At 52.5% G+C, this 18,134-nt stretch overlaps 1 long non-coding RNA gene across 1 annotated transcript; it reads left to right on the forward strand.

Moving 5' to 3' along the window:
- The first annotated feature begins 9,275 nt into the window (after window positions 1–9,275).
- Window positions 9,276–15,769, forward strand: LOC146429826 (uncharacterized). The gene is made up of 3 exons (XR_014855453.1): window positions 9,276–9,407; window positions 12,533–14,372; window positions 14,709–15,769. It is a non-coding gene; the product is annotated as an uncharacterized LOC146429826 (long non-coding RNA).
- The last annotated feature ends 2,365 nt before the right edge of the window (window positions 15,770–18,134 follow it).

Consider the following 18,134-nt stretch of genomic DNA (forward strand, 5'->3'; position numbering starts at 1 on the left):
ACACGAAATCCTGGTCACTGCCTTACCTCTTGTCCCTGTCCTCAAAAAGCCCTGCAGTGTCCCTAATCAGCCCCTCATGTGCCTGCTGGATCCCTGGAACGTAACAAATCTGGGATTCCAGCTTGCCCAGATGTAAGAAAAGGAGGAAGGAAAAGCCGTTCCTCAAAAGTCACCCTTGTGGGACAGCAATCCCGGTTTGTCCTGGTTGGTGGGGTGCCTTGCTGAGGGTGCTCTGGCATGGCTCAGGGGGGGGGGTGGATGATGTCTGGCTGCATTTTGGGGTGCAGTGCCCTCTGCTCTGGGGGTTTGGGGCTTGCTCTGCTCCCTGGGGTTCATTCCAGGTCGTGCTGAGCAGCTCAGAAGTGACAAAGGGCACAGACAAACACCCTGTGTCGAATTCCCAACACTAATTCCCAACCAACCTGCCATGTTCAGGCCATCCCTGAATCTCTTCACACCCAGTTTTGGGGTCACTCCTTGCCTGCAGAGCTGCCAACCCTCCTCACCAACCTCTGCCAAACCCCAGAGGCCGCAGGGGAAGAGTTTTGTAGAAGTTTCACTGCAAAGGTGCAGCTGGAGAGAGCCGGGAGCATTCTGCCCACACCCTGCCTGGCAGTGCCACCCCCAGGAGCCACCAGCGATGCCACACACACCCCGAGATGCTCACACGTGGCCTCAAGCTGCCATCTAGTGTTTTCCACATGGATCTTGCTGCCAGAGCCAGGGAAAAGCAACCAGTGCTGAGTTTGAGCATCTCCAGGAGCAGCAGGGCAGGAGGGGCTGTTGGCTCCCAGCACTGGGAATCTCAGGGTTTGAGGTTATGGAATTGTCCAGATTGGGGTTTAGCTCTGTTGGGTTAGTGCCATACTCCAAGGAAACGGAGCATCCAGCTCAGCCTCTGAGCTTAAAAGTGTTTATAAAAATCAGCGATTTCAGAAATGGGGAGATTAAATTAGTCCAAACAAAATGGTGCACTGTAATCACATCAGGCTGAGCTGGGATGAGGTCACATAAACAGGGATGGGGTGACCACAACAGTTGTTGGGACTCAGATGGAGCTGCCAAAGAAAATAATAAGGTGCTTTATCCCTTTGGGAATTCCAGGGTTGGATCCCAAGGCAGATGCAGGTGACATTTGGGATGCATCCCCTGTGTCCTGCTGGCCCTGCTGCTGAGGCTGAAGGTGCAGGGATGTCATCATCCCAACCCAAACGTCCTGCCTGCTCTCAGGGACAAGCTCTGGCCACCTTCAGCCCCATCAGGGCTTCACCAGCTAAGAGAGCTCCAAAACAAAGCAGCTTTGGGCAAAGAGCCTTTCCCAGCTCTGTCTCACCTTCCATTTGTCAAATTCCCTTTCCAAACGGAGTTTGCCATCAGGTGGTAAATCACCCTTTGGAATAACAGATCCCTCATGCTCAGAAGCCACAGTGGTTTGTTTGTTTTGTTCACCAGGGCCTCTCCTGCTGCTCCAGCCCTCCCTGCCTCCCTCCTGGCTCTGAAATCCAAGCCATTCCCACTGAACACAAGCTCCATTCATTCCCTGCTCGTTCCCTGTCAGCTCCATCCCCTTCCAGAATCCCCTCTGCAGGCTCTGGGGTGTGCAGAGGCTCCCAGGTGAGGTGATTCCTTGGAATCCCATCCTTGGAATGGGATGCTTTGCCTGTGCTCTCCCACCTGGAATGGTGTGGGATCACCCTGCACTCAGTGGGGACAGGAATGGCCCAGCAGCCACCTCAGTGCCACCAAATGCTCCACAAAATGAATGCAGACCAGGGCAGGGATGGAATTAGAGCAACCTGAGGAGCATCAATGTTATATGAAAATCAGGAGATTATTTATTTATTTATCATCTCTGGCTTAAATTAAACAGTTCATCTCACTCTGACAAACTCAACTGCAAGAAGCATGTGAGTTCAGCAAAAAAAAAAAAATCTGCTCCCTGCACAACACAAACACAAGCAACCCCCGGAGCAGATGGGAGCAGCTGTGTGGGAAAATTGGTACTAATTGTTCCTTTGCTGGAGAATTCACAGCCTCAGCTCTGAGCAGCTCCCAGGAGCGAGGGGATCAGCTCTGCTTTGGGTTTGGGGAAGGAGGAGAGGCTGGGGGTGATGAGCTGAACCCCAAAAGTAGCAATGCCAAGGCACAAGGAGGTGGGAGAGCCTTCAACACCCAGAAACCTCTGCAAAGGGGGATTCAGTGCCTCAAAGCACTTTTGGAGCCCAAACTTTGTGGCTTTATCCCCCATCCCAGCTTCAAATTCCCACGGTGGGAAAGGAGGTGAGATCTCCCCAGCTTCTGTCACCCTCCAGGCTGAGCCAGGAGCTGAAAAACCTGGAGAGCTTCAGCCTCTCCAGCAGCATTTTCATGCTCAAGTGGAGTCCCTGGAGCTCAGGAGAGGGAGATATTACAGCCTTAATGCAAACAGCACCGAGAAGACTGAACACAATTAAGGACCTAACGACAAATGTTGGACTTGGGTTTAAGCTGCCAAAAAAAAAAAAATCTCCTTCCTAACATCCCTGCAGAAGGATAAAACGCTGAGCAAACCTGGGGGGGAAAAAAAAAAAAGAAAAAAAAGAGAAGATAGCGCTTTTCATTTCCTAGACTGATTTATGCTCTCCAAACAGCATCACACGCTGTCGCTGACAATTTCATGCTGAGTTACTTCTGCTGCCTCCCTGCCAGAGCCATACCTACAGATGGGAAGGAGATTTGGTGTGCCTGCGAGAGAAGAGAGGGAATATTTCTAGCTGACAGCTTGTTTTCTTTGGTCAATGCATGGAAGGGTTTGAGTTCATTATTTCATGTCTAGGCTCCGTTCCCAGCCACCAAAGGCAGGGCTGGAGTCAGGGGGTTGCACACAAACCCGAGTGCTTTTCCTAAATTTGCCCGAGCAAGTGAGCAAGATGTGCCTGGGGACATGGAAATGAGTTAATTGCTGTAATCCGAGTCCTGGAGAACATTTTAATTGGGTTGCGAAGGGGAATTCAGCGCTTTAAAGCACTTTTGGAGCCAAAAAAACTTGATCTACCAGACACCCATGGGTGCTGTGCTGGGGCTGAGCCCCTAGGGACCATCTGGGGAGGAGAGGCAGGAGGGAGTGGAGGAGGAGGAGGATGGAGAGGAGGTGGAGGAAGCACAGCAGCAGCAGTTGGGATGTGGCTGATGGGCACCTCCAGCTCCCAGCCCAGCCAGGGAGCTCAGCCAGGCCTGGGCTGCAGTGCCCTCACCTTCACCCCACCTGCCTCGGGTCCATCCATGATTTAGGACTCATTTTTCTCCAACCAAGGAGGCTGGAGCTGTAACCCGAGCTACCAGAGCACAGGGGGAGAGCCTGTGCAAGGAGCAGCACTGAAGGAATAACATTTTCTTCATGTGGCGATTCACAAAGCAAAGCTGGGGGGTGAGAGAGGGTTTGAGGGTTTGAGTACCTCCTGTTCAACACCCAGCTGGTGCAAACTGGTGGGACTCAGGTCCTCCAACAACTTTTCAGTGCTTTCTGTGTGACACAAAGGATGCTTTGACAGGAGAATCCCCTGCAAGGAGAGGCTGGAGAATACTTGAATTCTCATTTGCACTCCTGCCTGCCTCTGAGGGTCTGCACAGAGCCAGAAAAACCTCTCAGGATGCTGAGAGCAGCATGGCCAGAGTGCTTGGGGTGGATTTTCCAAAGGCCTGACCTGCATCTCCACAGGCATGCCAGGGGATGCTCTTTGCTGTCACCGCTGGGAAATCTTGTAGCAGGTTCAGGAGCTCACTGCTGGGCAGTGTGAACAGCTTGGGAAGGGCAGGGCAGGGAAAATGCACATTCCCAGGGCAGCTGGGCTGGGAGTGGCTGCATGGCCTGAATGTGGACATGGGGAGCTCACTGTCACCTCAGCAGGACAAGGCAGGGACAGGAGCCACGTGGTGCTGCAGGGACAAGGACAGGTCCTGTCCTGGCACCCGCTGGGCTGAGCTCTCCTCCTGCTCCTGAGGGCTTTGCAGAGCTTGGACAGCTTCAGACATGACCATTCCCAGCTGCTGGGCTCATCCTGCACCTCTGCAGCAGTTGTTGTTCCTTGGGTCACCATCCCGAGGATGCTCCTCACCTCCATCCCTCCCAGAGGTTTTTCTGTTCACCTTTGCTGCCCCTGTGCCCACGTTTGCAGCCCTGGTGCTTTTGCTTTCCAGGAATATTTGGGTTTTGGGGCTTCCAGCAGGTGTGGAAATCGGTTTTTGGCAAATCATTCCTGCTCTGGAGCTGGGCTGGCTCTGACTGCCCCATGCCAGGCTCCCCATGGAGACACCACAGCCAAACCTCCCAAACTGCCCACAAGCCAATTTCAGGCACACAAGTAAGCTGGAAGGTGCCTCAGACCTGGAATTCTCGTGGCTGCTAAGCTGGGATGAACATCTCCTGCTCATCCCATTCACCAGCTTCCAAAAATAAACGGTGCCTGGTCAGAATGAGCAGGAAGAGCCCAGCCTGGGCTGTGTCTGAGCTGGGAGAAATCCATTCCCAAGGCTGGCTGTGAGGATTTCAGGACTCGTGGCAGAAGCAGACAGCAGCAGGACAGAGGAGGAGGTCGTCAGGAGGGATGCAGGAGGCATTTCCCCTCTCCCAAGGGATCAGCAAGACCCAACCAAGCCCAGGAAAGCAATATAGAAAACTCCATCTGACCGACGCCCTCCTTCTGATTCAGAATGTGAAATAAAACGCCAGAAAAGGAGCTTTTTCTCTTTCTTTTTTCGATTTTTTTTTCCTTTTTGAGCAGCCAGTAGGGCCTTCATATTTTCCCACTGACATCATCCAGCATGGTTTGAATCTACAGTGACTGGTAAAGCCTCAAAGGCATAATTGCAGTTGTCTTAGGAAAGTGAAATCATATGGTGCTCCCAACATCCCCTCCCCCTGGGCTTTTTTTCCTCTTCTTTTCTCCCCCCCCCTGCCCCTTTCAATGTTTCTTGCTCAGCTTCCAGATGTTTCCTGAGGAAAAAAGAGAGAGAACAAGAGGCAAAGCGAGGCCCAGAGCAGGATGCTGTAGTGGAAAAGGCCACGTGGCAGTGGGAGCTTCCCAGCCGGAGGAGGGGAGTGCTGGAGGGTGCAGCCTGGGTTTGGAGCAGCCCAGCAGCTCCTGGGACATGGAGATCTGGCTGGAAACTCTCCCTCATCCCATCCCAATCCCACTGGGAGCTGCCCCAGCCTCTCCATGGGCCAGACAGGAGCTGAGTGAGGTGTGCTGAGCATTGGCACATGCCCTGGACACAGCCAGCCACCACGTTTGGGGAAATTCCAGAGCCAGGAAGGACTTTTTGTGACCCTGTAAGTCAGAGCTGTCACCCCACATCGAAGTGGTCCCTCTGACTCCTTGCTGAGCTCTGAGCACCCTCAGGATTTCCATCAATCCCCATTTCCACGGATTGCCAATTCCCCTGAGGAGGCAATTCCAGCTGCCCACAGCCCTTCGGGTTCAGGGATGAGTTTGTCCCTCACATGGGATATTTACATCAGTCTTACAGCCCCCTGAGAGCTGCAGACACACAAAACCCAGAACCCCCCGAGAGAAAAGCTCACACCACGATTCAGTCAAGCCCAGCCTAGGCCTGGTTTCAATCAGGGCTGCAGTTTACTGAGCTGGCGTGGAGCAGGATGACACAAACCCCAGAGGAGGTGCCTGACACTCTGCCTGCCCGGCACGGAGCTCCCTTCCCTCGGAAAAGGGAGGGAGGAGTCACACCCTGCTGGAAATGCCTCTTCCTGCACAAGCTCTGCTGAGCTGGGAGAGGAAAATCAGCATTCCCAGGAGCTCAGGGATGAACCTGAGAAGGAGGATATCCCTCGGGGACAAACCTGGGCCAGGCTGAGCAAACCCCACCTCCTGCCCTGCCGCGGGAGGAGAAGCCCCAGCGCCACCAGGGAGGTGGTGAGGGGTGAGTTCAGACCCTGAGGAGGGCGGCAGCAGCAGCCTTCCCTGCCCTCGGCACAGCTCAGCACTCCCGGCGGGATGGAAATCCAGCTCCGCCCAGGGCAGGAGCCACACCTGGCTGGAGGAGCGGAGAGAGGAAATTTGGGAGGGGAGAGGGGAAGGCAGAGCTTTGGTGGGAGCCCCGACGGACGCGGGATGCGGATGCGGGTTGCGGATGCGGGATGCGGATGCGGGATGCGGATGCCGGGGTGGTACCCAGGGCCGGGCGTTGCCATGGAGACGCGCCGAGCAGCCAATGGGAGGGCGATGCGCGGGGTTGGGGCGCCACCCGGTGGGGACGCGGGAGCATCGCCGAGGCACCGCTGGGGTGTCCCCAAATCCAGAACATCCCCGGTACTGCAGCCACGGTGTCCCGGCCCGAGGGATCCCCAAAAAATCCCGGCCCGAGATAACCCCACAAAATCCCAGACTCCTCCATTTGCAAGCTGGAGTTCCACAGCAGCTTCTTCCCCACCCAGTGCAAGAGCAGAGCAGCAGAATTAAGGGAATTCTTTCATCTTCTCGACCCTGATAAAGCCAGCAGGAATTCACAGAGCCAAGTTTAAAAGTCTTCCTTCCTTGCGTGCTGCTGATGTCTTATTAACAAGCCACAGCCTTCCTCCCATCCGCCCCAAAACTGCTTTAATAGAGGCAAGCTGGGACTCGTTGGCACTAGGAAATGGAGGTGGTCAGTGGGAACTTCCCGAGGCTTCCCGAGAAACCTGTCCATCCCACTGCCTTCTCATCCTGCTTCCTAGCCCTGGTTTCCATACGCTTATCCTCCCCAGATCATGCAAATCCCGTGAATGCAGCAGGCCCAGGGAGGTTCCCAAGCTGATTTTCCTTTCAGGTCGGAGTTTTCCCATGGGAAAAGGAAAATGATCTTTATTCAATGTATAACTGCTGCACACACACTCCTGGCATCGAGGGTGCTGGAGCCAAAAGTGTGGCAGAGAGAGTCTCTGGAGCACCAGGCACCAAAATGTGATCTCTCCGATGAGTAGAGAGGATTGATGGAGTTCAGAGCCCTTGTAGGTGAAAATCCACAGCTGGAATTGAGAAAGGTGGGAGAGAACTGGCTGTATTTTAAGGGGAGAGGAATGGCAAATTTTGGAGCTCTCAACCAGAAGCCAATCTGCAAACAGAGCAGGAAGGTTGTGTATTCTGATAAAATAAAGTGGAAAATCCCGAAGGATGGAATTAAAACACAAACAAGACAGAGCCATGGATTAGGAGGCTTCTCACACACTGTGCTCTGCACGTGGAGTGTTCAGATCAGGAAAAATGGGGACGAGAGCCAGAAAAAAATCAGGATTTCCGAACTGGAGAACTGGGTTTGGAGAGGGTCTGGGAAGAGAGGGATTTCCTCACGGCTGGAGGAAACACGCCGGGATCGGTCGGGCGCTGGAGAGGAGCGGAGGAGCGGCTGGGATGCTCCGGGAGCTGCTGAGCGCACTGGGGGGAGCAAGAGAGCCGGAGAGAGGGCAGGAGCAGCGAGCAGTGGGTGTGTGACAAACCCAGCGCTCCGGGCTGGCCTGTCCTCCCTCCTGTGACAAGGGACATGGCGGTGTCACCGCGCTGGGATTGTCCCCTGTGCTCAGCTCCGGCCTGCGGAGTTGTTGTGCTGTTTTCTGCCCAGCCAGGGAGGTGAAGAGCTCCTCTCTCTGCTCTCTTCCTGCTCAGCTCCTCCACCAAGCCCTGACCTCCAGGTGGCTGTCAGGGTGTCCTGCCTGTCCCCAAGGTCCCCCAGGCTAAGCACAGGGTGAGAACTGCTCCAGGGGGACAGACACAGCGATGTCATTTTAAAACCCTCATTAAAATCAACATTCAGCATACGATCTTAACTTAGAACAAGAAAAAAAAACAACTAAACTAAACAGATAGAAAAGCAAAAAGTCTCCCACACCAAATCCAGAAATAACATCATCACAATTCAGAACTGAAAGGACAAATCACACAAAATCCACCCCTAGAACTTTTGCTACAATTAAGACACAAATACTTCACCATCATTCCACTTTACAAACATAGCTTAATACTTGTTTTACCCGTTATTTCTGCCCTTCCCAGCTCTCTGAGCTGGGAGAACATTCACCTATTCCCAGCCCAGCCCTCTGAAGCAGGGCTTGCTGTGGTGATGCTCAGGCAGGAGGAGTCCCCAACCTCTCGGTTATCTCCTTAGGACTCAGATTTGGGCTCTTCAAAACCACTTTTCTGAAACCCTATAAATAAATGCCGTTCTGCGTGCTTGAGTTAACATTAGCCTAAAAACCACCCTGCTTATAGCTCATGTCAGGCAAACAAGACAGGCTTGATAACTGGAGAGAGTGATTTATAAAGGCACCATATGGGAGCTTGTCTAAGAATTATAATTGATTAGTGAGCTGCAGAAATATTGCCGCGCTGCAGACAGCGAATCCTTCCGAGGTTCGGCTCCTGACACCCATTCCAGCTTGAATCCTAGAAAATCACCCTCCATCCTCACCCCCAAATTCCCTGAGGGGCTTCTCAGCCCCGAGCAGTGATTCTGGAAGCATCCAGAGAGCTCGAGGACTCGATGCACCCCAGGAGAGCAGGGGTGGGTGGGAGTGCAGCCATCCATCTGCCAAGCCCTTTGGTTTTTCCCAGGAAAGAGAGGAGGAAGCTCCAGGAAGAGCTGCTGGCCTGGGATCTGTCTAGACACTGCAGGTATCAGGATTCTCATGGCAAGAGCTCCCAGTGCTGACAGACAGTCCCAGGCAGCAGGGAGGGGAGGAAACACCCTGGATTTCCTCTCCAGCAGGGATTTTGGGGCTCAGGGAGAGCCAAGAGGATCCCTCAGCACACAGAGCACTCAGGAAATGTTGGATTTGTTCCCCACCAAGCTGCAGCTTGCCCAGGGCTGTCCTGAGTCCCAGCATGAAGCTTTGGGGTGTCTCAGTGCTTTCTGTGCAGTAAAACTGTCCTTACAGACTTTCTGGCCTCACCGTGTCACCATGCGAGGAGGGAGACAATAAAATACTCAATTTAGAGCGCGTGACAAAAATCCCTATTTCTAGCAGCAGGCAGCATCCAGTGCCCATTAGACAAGAGTTGTTGAGTTAATTAGAAATGTATATTTGATACCGGGGCTGAGCAGGGCCCCGCGCGCCGCTAAGGTTTAATAATTGATTTGTAATTTATTTGCCCATTAATTCTCCCTCTTTCAGAGTGAAGCCGGGAGCTGGCGCAGGCTCGTCCATCATCCCGGGCAGCAGCAGCGCAGCTCCTGCTCCCCCTGAGCTGTCGGGGGTGACAGACTGAGCCTCGTGCAGGCTGTAATTAGTTACTGACTTCAGGAGCTTTTTATAGGAGCTGCGAGTGCCTCTCGAGGAAGATTAACAAAGGGTTGCTTTCCCGCCGACTCGGGCCGCGTGTCAGCGCGAGCCGGGCTGCAGAAATTATTGATTCCCTCCCCATAAGGTTTGCATTTCCTAGGTAAGTGATTTGGCTCTTACAGGCAGCAGGTCCCAGGGCTCCATCCATCAGGCACCGGCAGCAGGTTCGGGTTTAAACAGGGTCTGCGACACTTTCTCCATCTATTGCGGCAGGGGAAAGGGTTTGCAAAGTGCCCATTCCCGGTTAATCAGGGAGAAAATAGAATTACAAACCCCAGGATCCCCACTCGTTTCTCCTTCATTCTTATCTGCTCGTTGCTTTTGTTCGCCAGATGTTTTCTGAACCTTCGGGGCTGTAGTTGAGTTGGAGTTTTCAAAGCTCCCGTTACCTTCCAGAGGAAAAGAGAGTTTCCCAGATGCCTGGGTGATTCTCAGGTCCTGGAAACCAGGGACAGCCTGGAGGGACAACAGGACACCGAGACACCCACGAGCATCAGGACAAGAAGGCAAAATCCCAGCAGGGTGGGAAAGATCCCTGACAACAACAGTTGGCAAGCAGGAAAATATTTTGAATAGTCAAGAAGAACATTTCACAGAAGTGAAAATCCCAATTTTAATAAAGAAAAATCCCAATTTTAATAAAGAAACTACAGCCCACACTCTGGCTAGGAAGGAGAGCCCTGTGCCTGCCCAGTGCTGACTCACCTTTCATCTCAGCAATCCTCATCCCCTTCCACCTCTGGAAACCTCAGGCTGTCAGAACATGCTCTGATAGAGGAATAAGGACGGGAAAAGTGGGTTGGAATCGGGCAGGAATGCCAGAGAGACAAAACAAGAGCCTCCAGGAAGGCTGGGAAGCCCAGGGACAATTCTGGCAGGAGTGAGGCCACAGAACAAGCCAATCTCCCTGTGTGCAATCTCCCGTGGAGCTGCTGCTATAAATAAGGTTGATGGATTGATTGCCATAAATCAGAGCCCTGCTGACACCCCGGAGCTCTCGCAAGCAGCAGGGTGCTCGTGGGGCTGGTTCTCGTCCCTTGGCAGAAGCAGGAGAGAGATTAGTCACTCCTTGTGCTCCCTGAAAACACCTCCTCCCTCCCCACGGGATGAGGGAATGAGGAGAGGGATGGGTTGCATCTCCTCAGGAAGGGGACAGGGACATCTGGGTCCCCAGGTTTGCAGAATGGAGTCCTTGTAGTCGCAGGGGAAATGATGCTTTCGGCGAGGTTACAGCTTGTTGGGAGCAGAAGGAAATGGGAATCCAAATCCTCTTCCTTTGAGCTTAAAACCTTTCTTTTCAGGGAGCTGTGGGGTAGCCCTGAGCTCTGGAGCAGGTCAGAGGGGACAGAGCTCCCACCACAGCCAGGATCACCCTCAGCCTCGGGCTGGCCTGCTCCAGAAATTCTCCAGACAAGCCCATGGAGCAGGATCAGCCCAGGATCAGCTCACAGCTTCCTGGGAATGATCCTCCTGGGAGCACAGACCCAGCAGGGGCTCTCCCTAGAACCTGCTGTAGTGGTGACAACCTGGGGCAGCACAAAACCACCTGGTTCTTTCATTTGATCAGTCTATAACTTCACTGGCTCCAGCATCATTCTGGATTTACACCCCTGGGAAGATAGGAGAGCATTCCCTGGATAAAGCCCCTCAGCAAAACCCAACATCCCCAGCGACACCCCCAGATCCTCCTCCCCTCCTGCAACCCCTTTAAAACCTTCCCCACAAACAGACTTTCCTTAAAGTTCACCATGTTCTGGGCATAAATCCTTCCCCCCCTTGCCGTGCTGCTGGAAGTTTGCTGCCGGCTATATATTTTTAGATTTTAAAAATGTCACCCTCAAGTGCTCCGAGCGCACGGAAGTACCGCAAGAAACAAACCCATATAGACTTGCTGTCAATAACCCAGCCTCAGATGGACTCCCTGCAGCCCTGGCACAGTAAATTACAACCTTTCCCCCCCCCAGAAATGATGCCTGGCTGCTTATTATTGGCTTTCATCTTTACTGCCTCGTCAGGTGGAATGGTGGGAGTGACAGCAGCAAATAGCCAGCCACAAATTGTGTCTCCTGCCAGCCTTGCTGCTGCTCTGCTGCAGGCTGAGGTGCTCAGAGCCTCCAGAATCCTGCAGGGATGCTGGAAAGGGCTGTTCATGCAGTATTGAGCCATGCAGGGGGAATTCCTAAATCCCACCAAGCTGTTTTCCTGCTGGTGTGAGGATGCTCTGGGCAGCCCTGTCATCCTCTCAAATTCTCTTCTCTGGGAACATCCCACACCAGAGCCCAGTGAATCACAGCCAGCTGGATGTACAAATGGCTCAGGAATTGGGGAATGTTTCCTGATGGGACTGATCCTTGGCTCACTACCACAAACTGCCCCTCAAGTGTCTCTGCTGTCACCAGGACAGTCAGATCTGCGCCTGGAGATGTGTCAGGTCAGAGATAAAAACTGCCTGCACTGAGCTCTTCTGGCTTTGAAAGTCGTGGTGAGCACTTCCATGGGCTGGAAGGAATCTCCTGTCAATGAAACTACTCCAAGGGGGCCAGGCAGAGAGTTTGGGGCAGAAGAGGTGGGAATTTCCAGCAGAGAAAGGTGGCACAGGCAGTTGGTCTCCTAAAAAGAAAGAAAATGGATCCTCACATAAAGACCAGACCCTTCCAGGCAGGGGTTAACCCATGGGGTCTTTGGGGTTCACACCCACCCTGCAGACAGCAGGAAATGGTGTTCTTTGTGCCACGAGGAGGGAAAAACCCTGGAGCAGGAGCAGACAGGCCAGAGCAAGCTTTTCTCATCTGACTGGAGCCTGACGGGAGGATTGGGAAACATCCTCGGGGCGCCCAGGAACCCACAGCCTGAGGCGCTGCTGGGAGGGGAAACTGCTGGGGATGGCCATGGACACTCGGGAGCAGCCCTCCCACCCCGGCCCTCTCACCTGCCTGTCACCTGGAGGGCGTGGGCAGGGACGGGACAGGGATGGGGCAGGGGTGGGGCAGAGATGGAATGAGGATGGGATGGGATGGGATGGGATGGGATGGGATGGGATGGGATGGGATGGGATGGGATGGGATGGAACAGGGATGATGGACTCTGGCTGGTGGCTGTTGGTAGCCAAGACACCTGGGGCAGAAGGACAGTGCCGTTCCTCTCTGCTCATCCTGCTGCATTTTGGGATCAGAGTTCATTTCACTGCCAGCCCAGGGCTGAGGAAAGGCTTTTCCCTCATTCCAGGATGCTGGAACCACTTCCCTGCCACGGAGATGGAGCTGCAGCTCCTCCAGCCCCTCCTGGTGACACAGAGTCACCTGTATCCCTTCCCCTCTCCCACCACAACCAGGATGAGAGGAAAGCAGCTCCGGGTGGGCAGGAAGGAGCAGGGAGCCCCAGGAAGAAACTCCAGCCTGCAAAGCTCACCAGCAGCAAAGCAGGAGCACCCTGAGAGTCACAGGATCACCCAGAACCTTCCAGACTGGAAAAGAACTCTGAGATCATCGAGTCCAAACCGTCCTGCTCCAGTCCTGACTTGCTGGCCAGGCAATTCCCCTTCCATCCCCTCAGCTCTCTCCAGCTCTCCACTGAGCTCACACAGGGATGAGGCTGCTCTTATTACAAGCAGGAGGCTTTTATGTTATAAATTAAAAGGTTCAGACAAAATGAACCCCGAGAGCTGAGTCCTCAGGAATCACAGTGACTCAAACCCAAGCTTTTCATAAGAAAATAAATTAAATGCCCTGCCTGCTTTATTCATCACGCTTCCCTACCTTTAACAGCATCCCAGCAAACACTTGTGTCTTCACTGAATGCTCTTCAGCCTAATACCCACCATAAAAGAAATCCAGCAGAAAGCCTGGCTGATAACTTCAGCAAATTTCCATTTGACCCTCCCCTTGGGTTTTGGGGAGAGTGTCGAGTGAATGAGCTTTAAAAGCATCTTTTCATTTCGCCTTCCACAGCCGAGCCGCGCCGAGCCAAGAATCATACCTCACTCTGTCAGAAGAAAAACAAGATGTGGGCTTAGTGGAATTGAGCTGCGTTGGAGCCTGGTGTGGAAAATCTTGCCTCCAAAGCCAAACAAGCTTTCACTGCCAGTGTTGTAAGGCAGAGAGATGCAAAATTTTTGTGGCTGATGTTTCTCGCCCGTGCCTGGGGAGCTGGGGCTCTTTGGAAATGAAAAACCCCTCGGTTTGGGCGATGCTTTAAAGGAGGATTTGTTAACCCTTGGCCAGGCTGCGAGGGAAGAGCAGGCAGGGGCAGCCTGGGGAGGGAAAAGGAGTTAAAATGGATGAGACACGATGTTTGGGCTGTTGGTCTGTGCAACTCACCTCGGCAGGAAATTTCAGAGTCAGGACAGGAATTTTAGGGTCAGGACAGAAATTCCAGAGCAGGGGCAAGGAGCAGGGAAGGGGATGGAAGTGACTGACAGCAAAGCGTCCTTCAGGAGCAGAAAACTGCTCAGAAGGGTCTGATTTTGGACACTAGGGAGTGAGAGAGGCAGAACTTCGCTTCCTCACCTCTGCAGCCTCGCAGCATGAGAGCAAAAGAGAATATTTAAAATACAAAACGAAACAAAAACACCAGAAAACCCAAAAACAAACTCCAATTTTTTTTTTTCCTCCAGATTGTTTCATTCCAGCTCCAGGGCTGCTCTGCGCAGAGGGAGAGGGAATGGGGCAGGGGAGAGCACCCCGGGAAGAGCATCCCGGCGAGGGGAGAGGGATCCCGGGAAGAGGGAGGGCATCCCGGGCAGGGCTGGCTGCGGTCGGGAGATGGCAGCAGCACTTTGCTCTTTGCTCGGACGGGCCGGCCCGGCCCCCGGGGGGCTCCCGAGGCTCTGTCCCCAATCTCGGGGAGCCTCTGACCCTCAGCCCCAACCCCAGCCCTGCTCAGCTCCGCTCACCCCCTCTCGTTCCACCTAACAGAACTTCCCATCCCAAAGATCCACCTGGAAACTCCTGGAGTGCAATTCCCACCCAGCCCCGGGGAGATGGGGAGGGAAGCGCTGCGGCTTGACAGGATCACCACTCGAGCTCCCGAATTTTGATTTGAAGCACAGTCTGAACCTGAAATCCAGGTGCTCGCAGCTCTCCCGGTGCTCCCATCTGCTCCCGTTCCACCCCCGCAGGGCGAGGCGGCGGGGGCAGCCCGGGACGTGCCTGCGATGGGTGTCTCTGCGGTGCCATGGGGACATCCACGGCAATGTCACTCGGAAAACGTGCTGCAGGAGGCCAAGGTGCCCTCGGTGGCCCCGGGGCGGGGGCTGGCGGTCCCGAGGGGGCGAGCAGGGCCAGCCGGGGTGAAAAGGCTGCCGGAGAGAGGTCAGGAGGGGAAAGCCAACCTGCCTTTCTTTGGCAATTATGAAGTGACAAATGACCAGCGCAAGAGCTCATCTGTCTGTATTTATTTGCAGAGTGCCCCGCTCGCCGCAAACCCGAGGCTCGGCGAGGGCTGGGATCACAGCCCTTCTCTTAAGGATTTCCAAACACTCTGCCGACACCTCGCTCCATCTCTGTCAGAGCTGGCAGTGCTCAGAAATCCAGCGGTGCCTTTCCGAGAGCCACCCGACCCAGCATCTCCCACTCCCCACCACCCGGAGCCGCATTTTGCGGGGGAATTCGGAGTCTCCTCCTCACCCCACACCTCCGAGGGCTCGGGATTTAAGGACTCGCGGCTTTGGGAGGCTCCTGATAAAGCAGAGAGCGCTTTGTTTGTCGCTGAGCTGCGATGTCGCCGCGCTGCTGGCGGGGCAAGGGTGATGCCCGAGCACACCCAGCCCGGAGACACAACAAAAGCAGGGCTGAGAGCTTTAATTGCATTACAATCACCCCGCCGGTATCAAGGAATCGCGAGGAGAGTCAAAACAGGCACTTTGATCCCTGCAGAAGCTGGAAAAACAGCAACGGCTTGGCCAAAGGTGCAAACCTCCTCCTCCTCCTCCCTCGCCGGCAGCACTGAGCAGAGATGAGTTTGGGGGTCTGGGAGACCCCCGAGTAGAAAACACAGCGGAAAGCAAGCACAGGATTAGGGGAAAAAGACCAAAAATCAGTGGCCAGCTCGGGTTTGCTTTCCTTTCCGTTATTAGCATCGTTAAAAATAGAAGCAAACCCAGTTTTTCCAGGCAAAATGCGGTTTTTGCAGGCGGCGGGCAGCAGTGACCCGGGCAGCCCACGGAGCATCCCGGCCCGAGAGGAGGGACAAAAACCCTCGGGAGGGAGGGAAATATTTACTCTCCAAACACAGAGCGCTGGCCCGGAGGTTAACGAGACACACAAGCATCCTGTGAGATGGGAGTGTGGCCGGCCGGGTGCTCCCGAGTGGGGCAGGGAGTGGGAATGGGAATGGGAATGGGAATGGGAATGGGCAGGGAATGGGAATCGGTAGGTAAAGAACCCCCCGTGCTCCTTCCCCTGTCCTCAAAAACCTCCTCGAGGCGGTTTTCCCAAATGAAAAAAAAATAAAATTCATTTTTCCCGAATGGGAAAAAAAAAAAAAAATTCATTTTTCCCGAATGAAAGAAAAAAAAAATTCATTTTTCCTGAATGAAAAAAAAAATCATTTTTCCCGAATGAAAAAATAATTTTTTTCCCGAATGAAAAAAAAAAAAGAAAATTAATTTTTCCCGAATGAAAAAAGCCTCGCTGGAAGCACACGAGTTGAGCCTCCGGTTTCCCACCTCCAGCCGCCGGGGGAGGATTTATCCCGGCTGGAAAGCCCGGAGGGAGTTCGATCTCGTTCGTAGCTGGCAACAAAACCAGGTGAAGCTCAGGCCAGAGCTGGAGGCTGCTGCTCTCCCTGCCCTGGTGACTCCAGGAGGGATGGAGATGGAAAATCACCCCTCAGCCCTGGGGGGATTGTTTGCTGCAGGAGGACCCCAGCAGATGGAAAGGGATGGGGAAATTTCTCGTGGAAAATACCTGAGGAAAAGGGGGAGATCTTGGTGGGAGTTTGGGGTTCTGCCAGTTCCTGGATTTCCCTGGACTTGCAGTGAGCAGGAGGGACAGAGCCCTGGGATGGGACCTTGATGGGGACAATTCCCCCCAGGGAATAACTCCAGACACACCAGAAAGAACAAAGACTTGGACTGGGTTATATTTTAAAATGCTCATATATTTTCTTTTTTTTTTTTTTGCCTTTTTTCTTTTTCTCTTTTTTTTTTTCCTCATTTTTTTTCCCCCACAATTCTAATACAATTGTTCTCAAAACACTGGCGTTTCCAGCAGCGGTTCTTTTTTTTTTTTTTTTAATCAGTTTTCTTTTTTTTTTTTTTTTAAACCTTTTTTTGTTGTTTTCGAAGTGAATAATAAGATACGGTAGTGATTTCACAGTAAAACAGACCTGCAGGAACGCCAGAGATACGTGACAAAAGACACCCCCAGACCAACCCTCCCCCTCCCTCCCCCACCCTCCCATCCCGAAAAAAGATTTTGGAAGTGGGGGGGGAAAAAAAAAAAAAAAAAGTTCATTCAAAAAAATTATTTCAAAAGATATTTCATATAAAGCCTTTAAAACACGGTCAGAAGTTTCTCCCTCTTCTCCAGATCCCTGTGGCTGAACACTTTACAGAGAGAAAGAGAGAAAAAAAATAGAGAGAGTTTATAACAATCTCTTGTAGAAGAAACAAAACAATCGAGGAAAAAAAATATCCGAGGATACGGTAAGGGATAAAATTACATTTGTACAAAAATAGATTTTAACTTTATTGATGCTTTAGATATTTTTTTCCTTATCTTTTATTTTTTTTTTGTCATTCTAAATTTTAATGTCTTTTTTTTTTTTTTTTAATCTATGTATCCCATAGCCAAGGCATCCATCACTAAGTATTGGGAATTGCTAAAGCTATTCTTTTACTCCAAACCACCTGCTTAAAAGAGAAAAAAAAAAAAAAAAACCCAAAAAAAACCAAACCCAACAAAACAAAAGAAGAAAAACAAAACAAAAAGGCATCTTAAAATAGATGCAGTTCCTTTGTCTCGAGGAATAAAGATCCAGATTTGGCATCTGCCAATTTGGAAAGGGATTCGGATACAATGGAAGCAAAACAAGAAAAAAAAAAAAAAAACCAAAATAAAAAGCGAGGGGAAAAAAAAAAAACAAACCAACCAACAAAACAAAACAGGAAAAAGAATGGATTTAAACCACAAAAAGCCAGGAAAAGTCTGTAATTGCTACAGTTCTCTATCGGTACATGTGAGTGGGGGTATTATACAGTGTATATATCTACAGTACATACATGTATACACACGGATACCCACTGAGCCGCCTCGGCACTGATGGGGACAGCACCAGCTCCTCAGCCACGCTCCAGCCTTTGTTTTGGGGATCAGCAGCCCAGCCCGGGGCTCTCCTGGCTGTGTCACAGGGGTCACAAGGCTGGGGGGCAGCCTGGGCTCCCCAAACACCCTTAACACCCCTAAAGCCACTCCTGGTCGGCATTCCGGCGCCGAAGGAAGCTCGGCATCCCCCCCGAGGGGTTTGGGATGTGCTGGATTGGGGTTGGGGTCATTGGGGTTGGGGTTATTGGGGTTGGGGTTATTGGGGTTGGGGTTATTGGGGTTGGGTTAGGGCTGATGGAACATGCACAGGGATGCCCCGGCGGCGGCGGGTGGCTGAGAAGCTGGTGTTTGTGCTATCTTTAGAAAATTAAAGATTGTCCCACCAACGAAAAAGGAATACTCGAAACGGAAAGAGAATAATTACAAACGGATCACCCCTAATCGAAGCGGAGGGTTTTTGTTTTTTTTTTGCAGGAGTTACTGAGATCTGGTTCAATCCAAGTCCTACCTCTCGAGGGAATAATGTGCCTTTTTGGTTTGCCTTCAGCCAAGTCTCACCTCTC

Source organism: Lichenostomus cassidix, chromosome 17 (genome assembly GCF_008360975.1).
Source record: "Lichenostomus cassidix isolate B80296 chromosome 17, HeHo_3.0, whole genome shotgun sequence".
Taxonomy (NCBI): domain Eukaryota; kingdom Metazoa; phylum Chordata; class Aves; order Passeriformes; family Meliphagidae; genus Lichenostomus; species Lichenostomus cassidix.